This window comes from Ursus arctos, unplaced genomic scaffold (genome assembly GCF_023065955.2).
Source record: "Ursus arctos isolate Adak ecotype North America unplaced genomic scaffold, UrsArc2.0 scaffold_14, whole genome shotgun sequence".
Lineage (NCBI taxonomy): Eukaryota > Metazoa > Chordata > Mammalia > Carnivora > Ursidae > Ursus > Ursus arctos.
This window is the reverse complement of record NW_026622808.1, coordinates 67,539,546-67,553,303: the sequence shown is the minus strand read 5'-3', so window position 1 is coordinate 67,553,303 and position 13,758 is coordinate 67,539,546. Positions and strand designations below refer to the sequence as shown.

Genomic DNA, 13,758 nt, shown 5'->3' with positions numbered 1-13,758 from the left:
CTGTGGGCGGAGGGGGGAAGCGGCCGTCCCCGGGCCGGCTGGCCGGCAGCCGCCGCGCCCGCGCTCCCGCAGCGCCCGCCCCGGGGCCGCCGCCCACGCGGGGCCCGGAGCCGCCCGGGAAGCGCGCCCGCGGCCCGGCGCCAGCGGCCCGCCGCGGCCTGCCCGACCCTCCCCTCCCCTCCCGCGCGGGCGGCCGGCGTGGGCGGACACGTGCGGCCCCGCGTGCGCGCCCCGGGCGCGGCCCCGCGCTCCCAGCTGCGGCGGGGAGAGGAAGCGGGCGGATCGGCCAGCGCCGGGGCCGCGGGGGGGGCGGGGGGGGAGCTCTTGCCATCCCCTCCTTGATCCGCCCGGCCTGCCCTTCACAGACTGGAGTCGGGAGCACTTCGGAGGGCTGGGCACCAAGGCCCACTCGTTCAGAAGCCTCCCAGTCTTGGCCCCAGCGCACCCTGGAAAACCCTGCTTCCCGCCCAAGCCATGTGGACCCCTGCCCACCTCCCCCCCCACCCCTGCCCAGCCTCGAGCGCCTGGGACCAGTCAGAAACCTGGATCATCCGAATCTGATGAGGCAGCTGGGGAGGGACCATACAAGGTCACACAGCAACCAAGAGGCTGAGGCCGTTGTCTTCCACCTGGAAGGGTTTGGATGTGGGGTTTCTGGCCTCCCCACTCCTGAAGCTGGCCGTCAGGCCTAGCGGTGTTGCCCAGCCTCTGGCTGCTGGGACATGAATTAAGGACCAACCCGAGGTCAGTTGGGGCCCTCAGAGACTGGCCCTGGGCTGACTGGAGTCCTCTGCACACCGATGTCTTCTCCTCCCACCACGGCCTTGACCTGAGAGACCTCCTTCCTTGCTGAGGCTGTAAGGTGGTACGGTCTTCTTCCTGTGTGAAGGGGGTGAGCCAAGAACTCCTGAATGTGGAAGAGGGGGTGTGCTGGGTGAGGGAGCCAGGGCCAGGCAAGAAAGGCCCTGAAGGTTATCCGTAGTACTGGCCAAGTGCCGGGCGCCCAGCCGGCCAGGGACAGAAAGACCTAGAACTCAGACTCAGGCCTCTGCCTCCTGCGGCAGTGCCCTTCCGCACTGTCTGTCCCACACAGAGAAGATGTCTGTCAGGCCTCGGGGGTTCTCTGTGTGATGGACACATGTGCCCTCTGCGGACTTGAACAGGTTTTTGGGTTTGTTTTTTTTTTTAAGTAGACTATTTTTTAGAGCAATTTTAGGTTCAGCAAAACTGAGAGGAAGGTACGGAGGTTTCCCATCCCTCCTACCCCCACCCACGCACGGCGTCCTCTGGCAGATTGGTACCTTTGTCGCAGTGCTCGGACCTACACTGACGTGTCGTTATCGCCCGTCCACAGTGGGCGCGGAGGTTCACTCTGTGGGTCTGGACACGCGTATAAGGACACGGACCCCCCATTGTTGTAGTACCCTCCACACGGAGTGGTTTCACTGCCCGAAACAGCCTCTGTGCCCAGCCGATTCTTTCTTCCTTTTTTTTTTTTTAAAGATTTTATTTATTTATTTGACAGAGATAGAGACAGCCAGCAAGAGAGGGAACACAAGCAGGGGGAGTGGGAGAGGAAGAAGCAGGCCCATAGCGGAGGAGCCTGATGTGGGGCTCAATCCCGCAACGCTGGGATCACGCCCTGAACCGAAGGCAGACGCTTAACCGCTGTGCCACCCAGGCGCCCCTCTTCCTTTTTTTTTTTTAAACTGTATTTCTCTATTTACAGAATGCAAATGACTTCACCCGGGTCTCTGCCAACTTTACGATCATGCCTGGAGGTCCCTTCTTTAGGACGCCCTCCCATTCCTGGGGTCACCGATCTACGAACACGGGCTGCATTTCCTTCTGCACATGTTATGTCTGCACAAACATAACCACTGCGTGAGGATGACGGCTGAACACATGAGAGGTCCCAGGAGCCAGTTCCAGAAGCCAGCATTGACTGGAGTGCCTAGTGTGTGCTTGACCCCACTGCACGATTTCATCCTCACAGCCACCCTCACGACTGGTATCTCCAGTGCACAGACGAGAACGCCGAGGCCCCCAGGTCCCAAGGATAGTTAAGTGTCGGAGCTGGGATTGCAGCCCACATCTGACCGAGCTGCCCTCTCTGCACTTTGAAGAGCAGACAGCATCTTGGTCTCTGAGGGGTCCCCCTCCTGCATTATGGCCCTGGGGATAGAGACTGAGCCAGCACGGGAAGAGCCTGGAGACACAGTGTGCCTCATGACCGAGCCCCTCCAGGTGGAGTGTGAGGCCTCAGCAGCCGAAGGTGTGGCCCCTTCTCTTGTTTGGCACGGCTTTCAGAAGACCCAGGAGCCTAAGTCTGGGAGGGAAGGGAGGGTCGTCCCAGCTCATGTCCACAGGACAGATGTCAGCAGAAAGTACGCACCCACTCAGAGGAAAGCACTGTCACGTTCTACACACTCGCATATGCACACCCTTAGCCTCATGACATTCAAAGCTCCCTCCTCACCGTGATCCCATTTAGGCCTCTAATCAGGGCTGCCTCCTACAGTTGCCCACGCTGTGCACTGCACAATTGTAAGAGCATCAGTCACATGGACTGTGATGTGAACAGCACCCCCTGGAGTAGTCTAACACAGTGGCCCTGTTCACAGTAACCTGGAAGTGAGCCAAGGAGACTTGGCCCATTTTGTAGCTAGTGGAAACTGAAACTCAGAGACAGCCAGTGACTTACCCGTGGGTCAAAGAGTGAGTCAGTGGTTGGAACAAAATCTATGTCATCCTTTGTCTCCCTTCCCCCAGGCATTTCACAAAGAATTCTTCTTTCTTTCTAAAACTTTGATTTACTTGCAAAAACAAATCATTTTTAAACTTCTATTTTTGAAGAGGAGCCATATTCACGTGATTTGGAATCTTAGGGGTCCAAAAGGGTATAAAGCGAAAGCTTTCCCCATCCACCCCGACCCCCAAGCAGCCACAGAGGCTGTCCTGTGTGCCCTGCCAGAAGTAGTCTAAACACCTTTCACGCAAGGGGGCACACACAATGCTCTGCACCCCTTGCTGTTTTCACGTTGTATGTCCTGTAATATGTCAGAACATTCCAGGCTGTGGGATTCTTTGTTTTACCTCCATCATGTGGAGGCCTTGATTGCTGCTTAAGCAGGACCCACTGGTGTTCACTCCAGGCGCTTCCAATCTCTCGCTCAAGCAAACGATGCCAGATGTTCCCCCCTCCTCCAACACATGTCTGCTTTCATAAATCTGAAAACACACCTGACGGGTACATTCCTCATTTCTTTAAAATCGAAATGTTCCATTTTTGAAACAAAATTAAAACACTGTGAGAGGACACGTCATAAAAAAACAAGAAAAGATCCACATTGCCCAGCCCTACTTCCTAGAAGTGACCGGTGGTTCGTATTATTTCGTGGCTGGCTCATGTGGCTTCGTGTTGGTTGGTTCCCAAACCAGCTACAGTCCCTCACGGAGTCGGAGCCGGTGTCTCCCTACCTTGAATCTGGGCTTGGTCCTACGCCTTGCTTTGGCCATTAGAATGTGGAGGTAAGGGTGTGCCAGTTGCAGGCCTAGGCCTCAAGAGGCTTGGCATGCCTCTGCTACGCCCCATGGGAACAAGCCCGGGCTAGCCTGCTGGAAGACGAGAGACACTTGGAGCAGGGGATGGTCAGTCCAGGTGCCGCAGTCGAAGCTCCAGAGAACCGCTCCTGGAAAGCTAACCTGACCTCTCGACTCCAGCCCCTCCCCCCAGCCCATACCAGCTTCCCCAGCAAAATCAGAGCCCTCCATCCAAACCAGGGGCCGAGTGTAGGAACAGACCTAGGGGGCTCTACAGAGGTGAGGAAGACAGGGCTTGGAGGAAGCCACATATGCCCGCTCGATTTGTACGCCAGAGAGCAGAGGTCTTTCCAAACGAGTCTTTGGGAGAAAAGTCGTAAGACGGTCACCAGAGACTGCCCCTCATCACCTCCCGTCTGCTCTCCTTCGTCTCTCATTCACTCCACACGCTTTTGTTGAGCACCTACTATGTACCGGGTGCTATTCTAGGTGCCAAGGATTCAGCCAGGAGTAAAACTGACACATTCTTTGCAAGTTACATGCTAAATGGATGAGACAGAAAGTAAGCATTTAAGCCTGCGATTATATAATGTGTCAGGGAGTAATAAGTGTTCAGAAGGAAACAGAGCAGGATAAAGGGACAGGGGTGAGGGGATAGCCAAGGAAGGCCCATCCGGGAAGGGATGTGTGAGCAGACACCGAACAAGGAGTGAGCCCTGCAGACAAGAGGAGAGGCATTCTAGGCCAAGGGTACAGCACATGCAAAGGCCCGGAGGCAGGAGTAAGTGTGCAGAAATGCTGGAGGAACAGCCAGGACGCAGGTGTGGCTGGAGCAGAGCGAGCAAGGGCTGCGGGGCGTGGGGAACAAGAATAGAGGTATCTCCTGTCACTCCATTCCATCCTCCAATCCTCAACACCCCCCTCTCACCATCTGCAAACTGACCTCTGCATCCTTTTTCCTCTTGTACAAGTCTCGGGCTCTGGATCCCATTTAGCCCTTCCTGCCTCCACAGACGCCTCATGCCTCACTCCAGCCTGAGATTCTTAGCGCATATCGTTCCCTCCGCCTCCGAGTCCGCCCCACCCCTTTTCATCAGGCTGTGCGCCCTTTCAGGTCCAGGCAGGCCCCGCATTCCGCGAAGGCTTCTCTGGTGCCCCAGGCTGGGCCCGGGGCTCTGTGGGCTCCCTCAGTTGCCTGAGCTTCTGCCGTGTGGATCTGACTCACTGGCAAGGTCATGACTCCCAGGGCCTGGAGAATGTCTGATTCCCCTTCGTGTCCCCAGTTCTGAGCACAGGGTTTGGCCAGGTATGCAGATAACACGCCGATGGCTTCAGGCTAAGACCTCTGGCTCCCCAGGCCCCCTTTCACACTGTCTCCCTTGCTTGTCCCTCTAACCTGGGACAGTTTGGTCTCAGCCACCCTGACCTACTTGCTGCTCACTAAGCCGATCTGGGGTTTCCTGTCCACGCCCACCGTAATAAGCCCCTCCCATCCCTGTCTTCTTAGTCCAAACCTCCTCCATCAAAACCGAAGGGCGCCCGTGGTGATTGGAGCAGCACAAGGCGCACCACACTCGAGGAACAGCTAGACAGGTGTGCTGCGTGGTGCCTCCGGGCCCGCAGCTTCCGCGTCCGTTGGCCGGGGATGCAGTGGGACCCAGAACATAGGGCAGGAGGGGGAAGTGGTGGTGAGTGCCTGCCCTGCTCTTGCCCTTGGCCTTGGCCTCCCTGAGGTGCCGAGGTTATCTCCGGATCCCTCTCAGTGCCCAGAATGTAACAGCTGCTTAGCAGAGATACGTGAAAGTATAAAGAGATGCCATACTTTACGGTTTCCATTGCACAAACGTTACTGTGTTCTGTCCTCGAAGCAATTCTTACCAGCATCCCGTCATTTCACACGAGCTCACTGTGGCTCCTGAGCCAGGAAGACTGAGTCAGGAGGGGCTCGGCCATCAGCTTTGGCAAGATCCCTACCAGACATTCGGAGAGGTTGTGGGATTCACCCAAGGCCAGCCCTTGAACCCTGATCTTAGATTCCAGGTCCTAAGCTCAAAACCCTTGCATCTTCCTAAGTCCTTCCTATGACACTCTGAAGTGAGCGATGATAGCATGCCCATTTTATAGCCTGGAAAACTGAGGCACAGCTTGGGAGTGGCAGAGGCAGGACTTGCCCCCTGTGTTCCTCGCACATCTGTGCTCCTCACACATCTCCATACCTAAGCTGATTGATAATAAATAAGGAGAAGTTATTTTTCTTCCCCTTTCTTTCTTTTGGCCTTTTTCCCATTTTTGAAGACTCGGAGTAGCAGCTGTGCCGGAAAGAACAGGACATGCAGTGCCCGGCAGGAAATGCCAGGCGCGGGCCGGAGGTGGGAGGTGGGAGGTGGGAGCTGCGGACTGGTCGGCCCCTCTGAGCCCGGAGCGAGCCTCTGAGGGCGGCTCCGTTGTTTTGCTGCTTGTAGACCTGGGAAGGTGGAGTGCCTCCCCTCCCCAGCGGCCTCATGTTGACCTTGGAGCCGGGGTGTAAACTCCAGGCACTGATGACGAGTGGAAAGGGGCTGGAGTCCCAGGGGGGAAATAACTGCCCTGTGTGTGTCTTGTCGTCTGTCTTTGGTGTCCCCAGGCCTCAGAGCTGGGTTAGGGCTGTAAGGCAGGGACAGTCTTAGGGTTTGGTTATTTCTTGGCAGGGGAGATAGGATGTGGGCATCCTACAGCATTTAGCTGACATTCACAACCAAGGCTAAAATCATGGTCTTCTGCCTGGGAATGCAACCTGGACACGCAATGAACCCCAGCAACACACACACACACACACACACACACACACACACAGGTCTGGGGACACCCAAAAGTGAGGAAATCCCACAGCTTTTGAAGCATTTAGTCAGCACCTACTGTATACCAGCCCACGCTGGCCATGACACCGGCTGGGGCTGCTGCGGGTGACCTTGGTGCACCCCTAACCCTCCTGAAGCCTTGTCTCGTCAGCTGGAAGGAGGCGATAATGATATTATTAGCCTCACGATCCTGTAGGCAAGAAGCGGGAGGGACACCGCAGCCTCAAGGGGGTTCTTCCCAACTGCCGAAGCACCGGTCAGGAACCAAAGCCCAAATAGCTATGTGAAGATGGAATAATTTGGCTTCTCCTAATCTTAGGAGATTTTTCTCAGTTTCATGCCATGGACTCGGTGGAATTGGAACTAAAGTTCACATGTCTTTTGAACGAATTACATATAAGAAAGAGAGAAAAGGGGCACCTGGGTGGCTCAGTCAGTTAAGCATCTGCCTTCAGCTCAGGTCATGATCCCAGGGTCCTGGGATCGAGCCCCACATCGGGCTCTGTGCTCAGCAGGGAGCCTGCTTCTCCCACACCCTCTCCCTCTCCCTCTGCTACTCCCCCTACTTGTGTTCTCTCTCCCTCTCACATAAATAAATAAAATCTTTTTAAAAAAAGGGAAAAAGGGAAAGAGAAAAGAAGAAAAACAATTCATGCTGACTACTCATAATAGCTGAGATATGGCAACAACCTCAGCGTCCGTCAACAGAAGAACAGATGGAAAAGATGTGGGGCGTATACAACGGAATATTACTCAGCCATGAGAAAGAAGGCCGGCCTGCCTGTTGCGGCCACTTGAATGAAACTTGAGGGCAGGATGCTAAGCCGGGTAACTCAGATAGAGAAAAACAAATCCTGCATGACCTCACTTGCACCTGGAATCTAAAAAAGTCAAACTCAGAGAAACGGAGGAGAGTGGTGGTTGCCAGGGATTGGGGGTACAGAAAATGGGGAGCTGTTGGTCAAAGGTGCAAACTCCCAGTCCTAAGATAAACCAGTTCTAGGAATCTAATGTACAGCATGGTGATTATCGCTATAATACTGTGTCACGTGCTTCAATGTTCTCACCACCAAGCACCTTAAACTTCCACAATGTCATGTGTCCATTTTATCTTAAGCTGGAGGGGAAAAAAATGAAGGGAAAAAGGAAGCGTGCTCCAGTGTGCAATAAACCATCAAGGAAACGATAAGCCAAGACCGAAGGAGTGACCGAAGTATCGCCTCCTAGCCCGGGCTTGCCCTTTGACTTTCTTAAGGGTGTCTTCTGATGTTGATCTCAATCAAGTACAACGTCTGGATTCCTTCTGTTCCAGTTAGGGCGCCTTGTCTCCTGCTGAAGAAATCCTTGCCTCCCGAAGGCCATGAAGACTGCCTCCAGTGCTCCACGCAGCAGCCCGTCACCCACCTTGGATCACTTTCATGCACGGAATGGGGTAGAAGGTCAAGGTTTGTGGTTTTCCGTATGCTGTCCGGTCATTCCAGCACGGCATGTTGGCAATCGTTCCTTTCCCACACTGACTCGCTGTGGTGCTTTTGGGTGGGGAACGCTCCGTAGCAATGAGCACAAGACACTGCTGCCTCCCACGACAGCATGGGTACAGTCTGTGGATTTTAGGGTAAACGAGAGAAGCCAGACACAAAGGAACGTGCTGTGCGATTCCATTTATGGGACGTTCCAGAGAGCACTCCGTGGTGACGCGGTGACGGTGGATGCCTTGGGGTGGGGTGTCGCCTGGGAGGGGGCATGAGCGATCCTTCTGGGGTGTGGAAATGTTCTTTATCTCCACCTGGGTGGTGGCTCCCCAGGTGCCTGCAAATGAAAACAAAATCAATGAGCTGTGCCGTTAAGAACATTCTTTTAAATTAGTGTGCTGACAGCCACTGCTTGTATGCTATACGCTAATTTAAAACAATGTTCTTGGAGCAGGAGGGGAGGAAAAGCTGCATTCAGACAGAGGGTGTTCACTGTGGAAGCTGTGAAGAGGCTTTTCAGAGCTGGAGAAAGGAAAAGAGAAGCAGCCCCTGGAAGCTGGCCGGGCTCCTAGCTGGGCCGTACTGCTCCCCCGGGGGACACAAACAAGCTCACAAAACACCAGCCTCAGCCGAGGTCCCCCTGGGACAACGAGAGAGGGAGACACAGCAAGGCCACTTCACAACTGCGTCTCAGCATAGACCAAACAGGGTCCCCGTGCCACCCACAAAACACCAAGCACCCCCTCTCCCCGGGCCTCTCATTAAGCTAAAATAAATATGTCTTTACCAGTTATCATGTTTATCAGCATTATCGTCTTTTTGGTGTCCCCTCTCTGTAGACGACATTGACTGAGCTCCTCAGTCACACGATTGCTTCTGCTTTCTGGCACTATCCCGCCTGGTGACCCCACTACCTTAGGTCCTCCCCTAAAGCGCCCAGCCGAAGCCCGCATCATACAATAGGTTCTCTCTAGCACTCTACAGAGAAGCGCGGTCCCCGTGAGCGCGTTCTCCCGGGCTGCAGTAAGCAGCAAACCCACACTGTTTAACCACCGGTGGCTGCAGGTGGCCTGGCTGGAGGGCATCTACTGGACATTTGACCGAAGTCCTGCAGCATAATTCGGTGTTTGCCACGCAGAGAAAGAGGGAAAAGTGATCTGAGCAAAAGGCATAGGTGAGCAAACACTCTTGCAGCAGGTGGAGGGCCCCTGCTTGTGTATAGGGCTGGGCTGGGGGCCCGAGCATGAGCATTGAATGCCAAGCTACAGAAAGGGGCTGAGACCAGGGTGAAGGGCACGAGGCCCGACTCTGGAAGAGTGAGCACCTCCTTCAACGTTGCATGCTGGACACGTCACTCCCCTCACCCTATCCCAACCCCACCAGAGTCTCTGGACCTACCTCTAATTCAGGGCCAGCCCCAGCCCTGAGCCAGCAGTTGGCCAGGACGTGCTCCAAGGGGACATCTGTGGGCAGAGCTGTAGCCAGTGCCATCTCGACGGCCAGCCCTTTCTCCCGCTATCTGTAGTAACCATTTCCAGCCTTTGACTTGCACCACACCCTGTTGCCCCAGCTCCTGGCTATGACAGTCAGCAAGGAATTGTGGGCAGGGGGCCATCAGCTTCCCACCCCTGATTGCCAACCCCCCAGGGCTTCTTGGCCTCTGCCCTCGGCCCTCCTCTAGGCCCTCCTATCAAAGACCCAGCCTCTCTGGTCAGCTTAGGGCTCAGTTTGGGTCCTCTCTGACCCCCGGCTCCTGGAGGCAGGCTTCTCCTTTGGGGTCTGGCCACACCTGCCTGGCTCTCTTCGACCCTAGGGCCTCTATGTGGCTGACCCCTGACTGGTAAGCCTGGAACGCTGGGGCTCAGGTAGGCTCTGTTCTCTGCCTTTCACTTCCCTTGGGTGACCTTACCTCCCCTCTGGTTCCTATGACCTTGAGATCCCCAGATCTCTCTCCCAGTCTCCAGACCACTGAATCCTACTGTAAGATAGATGCTTTCACTTGAGCCCCCAGAACTCCAAACAGCCATCCCAGGCTGGGTTCTTGTGTCAAATATTCATGCTCCAGGGATGTGACGAGAAGAACTCCCAGGAGAATCTGAGAAGGGCACAGGGAAGCAGGATCTGGAAGGGAAGCTGAGGAGGACTCCCCAGAGGGCAGCTCTGGCCTGATTCCCCAGTGGCTCTGGAGGGTAGGTCACACTGCAAGCCTGCCACAACCGCAGGAAAGGTGTTGGGGCTTGCACACTCCTGTGCCCACAGTTCAGGGCTGGCATTCCCTGGCACACGGCCACTCTGAGCCACAGAAGCATCCGGAAGGAGCCCGCCTAGGAAGAGATGCAGGAACAGAACTGGCCAGGACACAAGTGCCGTCCAAGCAGGTGGGGAACACAAAGGGATGGGAGGAGACCACACCCATCATCCCCCCAAGCCGTTCCCCTTTTGGGATTTGTCACCTCCACAAGTAGCAAAGTCGGGGACCCAGGCCCAAGAGTAGAAGCCACCGTCCGGCCCAGTTCAGGTCTGTTCAAGCATCTGGGCCAGCTCCCGCTCTGTCACCCGCGCTGGGAGGCGACACAGAGAAGCCCAACCAGGCCTCGACCTGGGAATCCCTGGTCTATTTGGAGTCCCTGATACCAACAAATGACCGAGGGAAAGAGATGCCATCAGTCCTGCACAAGGGGGTGGGACTTTGAGGCTGGGGCCAGAGGACAGTCAGTGTAGACCTGGGGCAGGGAGATGGTCCTGGGCCGGGAGGGCGTCACACGATGCAGAGGCGCTGATGGAAGGGACGACCCGGGCAGGACGCAGCCTCGTTCACACAGGGAACGACACTGGTTTCACCAAGAATTCCCACAACTTTATCCACAGCCTCCTGTACTGTTTTTGACTTAACAATTTTCTCTAAAGAAACTCTCATTTTTTAAAAAATGTAAATAAGTTTATTTCAAAAGGAAATTTCATATTACTTCAAGTAGAAAGAGACTATCACTTGGCCAGAAAAAGAGAGAGGGGGTGGTCCAGGAGGCAGCCGCACACATGGGCCTGGAGCCTGGGGCTGGGGCACCTGGACAGGAGACGCGATTGGGGGTGACCAGCATGTGGACTGAGGAGGCTGTCAAGGCCTGAGCCGCAGGGCACCCCAGCCAGCTAGGAGCAGAAGAGACCAGATTGCAGAGCTCTGTGGCCTAGCGGCGGCGGGCCATTCTGCGGCCGAGCCACTCCTACAGCGGGAGGTGTGGGGGGCTGAGGGAGAGGGGCTGCCAAGGGGCTGGTCCCCTCCCGGGGAGCCTGGAGCACCTGGAGGAGACCACGCAGCCCCCCGCGGGTTACAGAGCTCCGCGTCGGATCCCCCCTCCAAGAACACAGCCTCAGCGCTTTGCTGTAAAATGCCCTTCCTCCCTTTTCCATAAATGTAAACGTTCCTTTAAAAAAAATTTTTTTTAACGAGAAAAACAAATGACGATTGATATCTTTCCAAGGGATTAAGTAACTAAAAAACAGCTTTTACTTGATGCAGAAGTTGATATCTTCAACACATCCTTTTCCAAAAATAACAATAACAAAACACAAACAGGGTATGTTGGACACCAAAGTAGGAAAGTTTCCAGACAAATAAAAAAATATTTGTCTAAGGTTTTAACAACCAAACTGACACCCCCCTGCCCTTGGCTTCCACACTCTAATCAGAGCTAAACAATGGGGTGAAGACAAGCCTGTTTTCCCCGAGGTTCGGGCCCATGTCAGCAGATTTATCAGCGGGGTGTCTGATCCTGTCCAGCTCCACGTTCCCGGGCTGAGGCACAAAGCTAGCCGGTTTCCTGGTGTGCGTTTGGAGTGTGTGTGCCGCCCCCCACAGCAGAAGGCCGCCCCCTCTTCCAGGAGACCCCCGGTCTGACCGCAAGGGGCCGGTCTCAGTGGACTTTTGCTGAGGACCCCTAACTCCTTGGGCTGGCATTCAAGGCTCTTCCCAGCCTTCCAAGACTCCCTTCCTTCCGACTCAGCCCTTCCCTACGTGTGGTTCACCACCTCTCAGCCTCAGCGGCTGCTGTTCCCCTCCATCCCGGGCGGGCACTCTGACTGCCGCTCCTCCCCAGTCTCGGCGGACTCGAGCTCTCACCGTCTCCCAAGACCAAGGTGAGCCCAGAAGCCACCCGACCTGCCACAGTCCTGGTTTATACCTTCTGGTCCCCTGTGATTATGAACAGTGTCCCCTTTCACGTTCATAAATACATATCCTGGCTCAGAGAGCGGATTCTATTGTCACCTGACAGGAGGCCCAGCTCAAATAGCTTCTCCAGGAAGCCACCCCTGATTTCCAGAGCAAGGTCTTTGTCCTGAACTGGCACGGCCCGAGTCGGTCTCCTGAACATACCCCACACGCCGCGGTGGGCCCTCTGCTCTGCAGGCAGGCCTCGCTCCTCTGCTGGCCAGACAGTCTCTGTATTAAAAGCACTTACAAACATAGTATTACAGGTTAGATTGTGTCCCCCGCTCCCGAAAAGATACATTGATGTATCACCCTGGGTACCTGCGAACATGACCTTCTTTGGAAATCATCTTTGCAGATTCAACCGGGTTAAGAGAAGGTCCTTTGGGTGGGCCCCAATCCAGAATGACTATGTCCTTTAGAAAGGGGAACTGGAACACGGAGACAGAGACAGGGAGAACACTACCTTGTGACCAGAGTCCCGCGTCCACAAGCCAGGGACGCCGAGGGCTGCCAGCAAACAGCAGACGCTGGACGAGGCGAGGAAGGGTCCTCCCCTGGAGCCGTCAGAGGGAGCCCGGCCCTGCGGACACGCTGCTCCCGGACGTCCAGCCTCCCCACCTACGAGACGACCAGTTTCTGTTGTTTTAAGCCGCCCTGTCTGGGGCGTTTTGTTCTAGCAGCTTTAGGAAATGAATAACTACAGTAACTCCTCTTTTAAATAACTGCTCCCCTGAGATTCAGTTCACACACTGTAAGAGTCGCCCCTTTAAGGTGCGCGACCCCATGGCTTTCGGTATATTCACGGAGTTGTGCAAGCATCACCACTACCTGATTTTGGAACATTTTGTCACCCCCCAGAAACAACATAATACCCATTAGTTAGCGGGGACTCCTTATTTTCCCTCATGCCTCAGGCACCACCAGCCTGCTTTCTGTCCCTACGGCTTTGCGGACCCTGGACATTTCATACACGGCGCAGGGTTTTGTGACTGGCTTTGCTCGTGTGGCGTGTGTCCAGGGTGCGTCCAGGGTGGGGCGTATAGGGTACTTTACTCCTCTTTCTGACTGAATAATATTCCATTGTGTGGAGAGATCCCATTGTACTTACCCATTCATTCATCAACATACCCATTTGGGTTGTTTCCACACTTCGGCTCTTATGAGTAAGGCTGCTATGATCCTTCACGTACAGGTTTTTGCATGGACCTGCATTTTCGATTTCCTTGGATAAGAAACTTCAGGGAAAAAAAAGATTTACTAATTTGACAGAGAGAGCAAGCACAGGGAGGGGCAGAGGGGAAGAGAAAGAGAAACTTTTCATAGACTCCACAGTGAGCGCAGAGCCAGACAAAGGGCTGGATGCCATGACCCTGAGATCATGACCTGAGCCGAAACCAAGACACAAAACTGCCAGAGGTTAACAAAATATATACATACACTATTAAATGCCAGACTTTCTTTTTTTTTTAAAGATTTTATTTATTTACTTGTCAGAGAGAGAACACAAGCAGGGGGAGTGGCAGGAAGAGGGAGAAGCAGCCCCCCCCCCCCCCAGCAAGGAGCCCAATGCAGGGCTGGATCCCAGGACCGCAGGATCATGACCTGAGCCAAAGGCAGATGCTTCACCGACTGAGCCTCCCAGGCATCCCTCAAAGTAATAATTTTCAAGAGGTTGGACACCTGCAACTTTAAAACC

At 54.8% G+C, this 13,758-nt stretch overlaps 1 long non-coding RNA gene across 1 annotated transcript; it reads right to left on the bottom strand.

The window, feature by feature from the left end:
* Window positions 1-536: 536 nt before the first annotated feature.
* Window positions 537-12,683, bottom strand: LOC130543639 (uncharacterized). Its single transcript, XR_008959137.1, has 3 exons — window positions 12,526-12,683; window positions 4,487-8,189; window positions 537-879 (listed from the first exon to the last, which is right to left on the bottom strand). It is a non-coding gene; the product is annotated as an uncharacterized LOC130543639 (long non-coding RNA).
* Window positions 12,684-13,758: the final 1,075 nt, after the last annotated feature.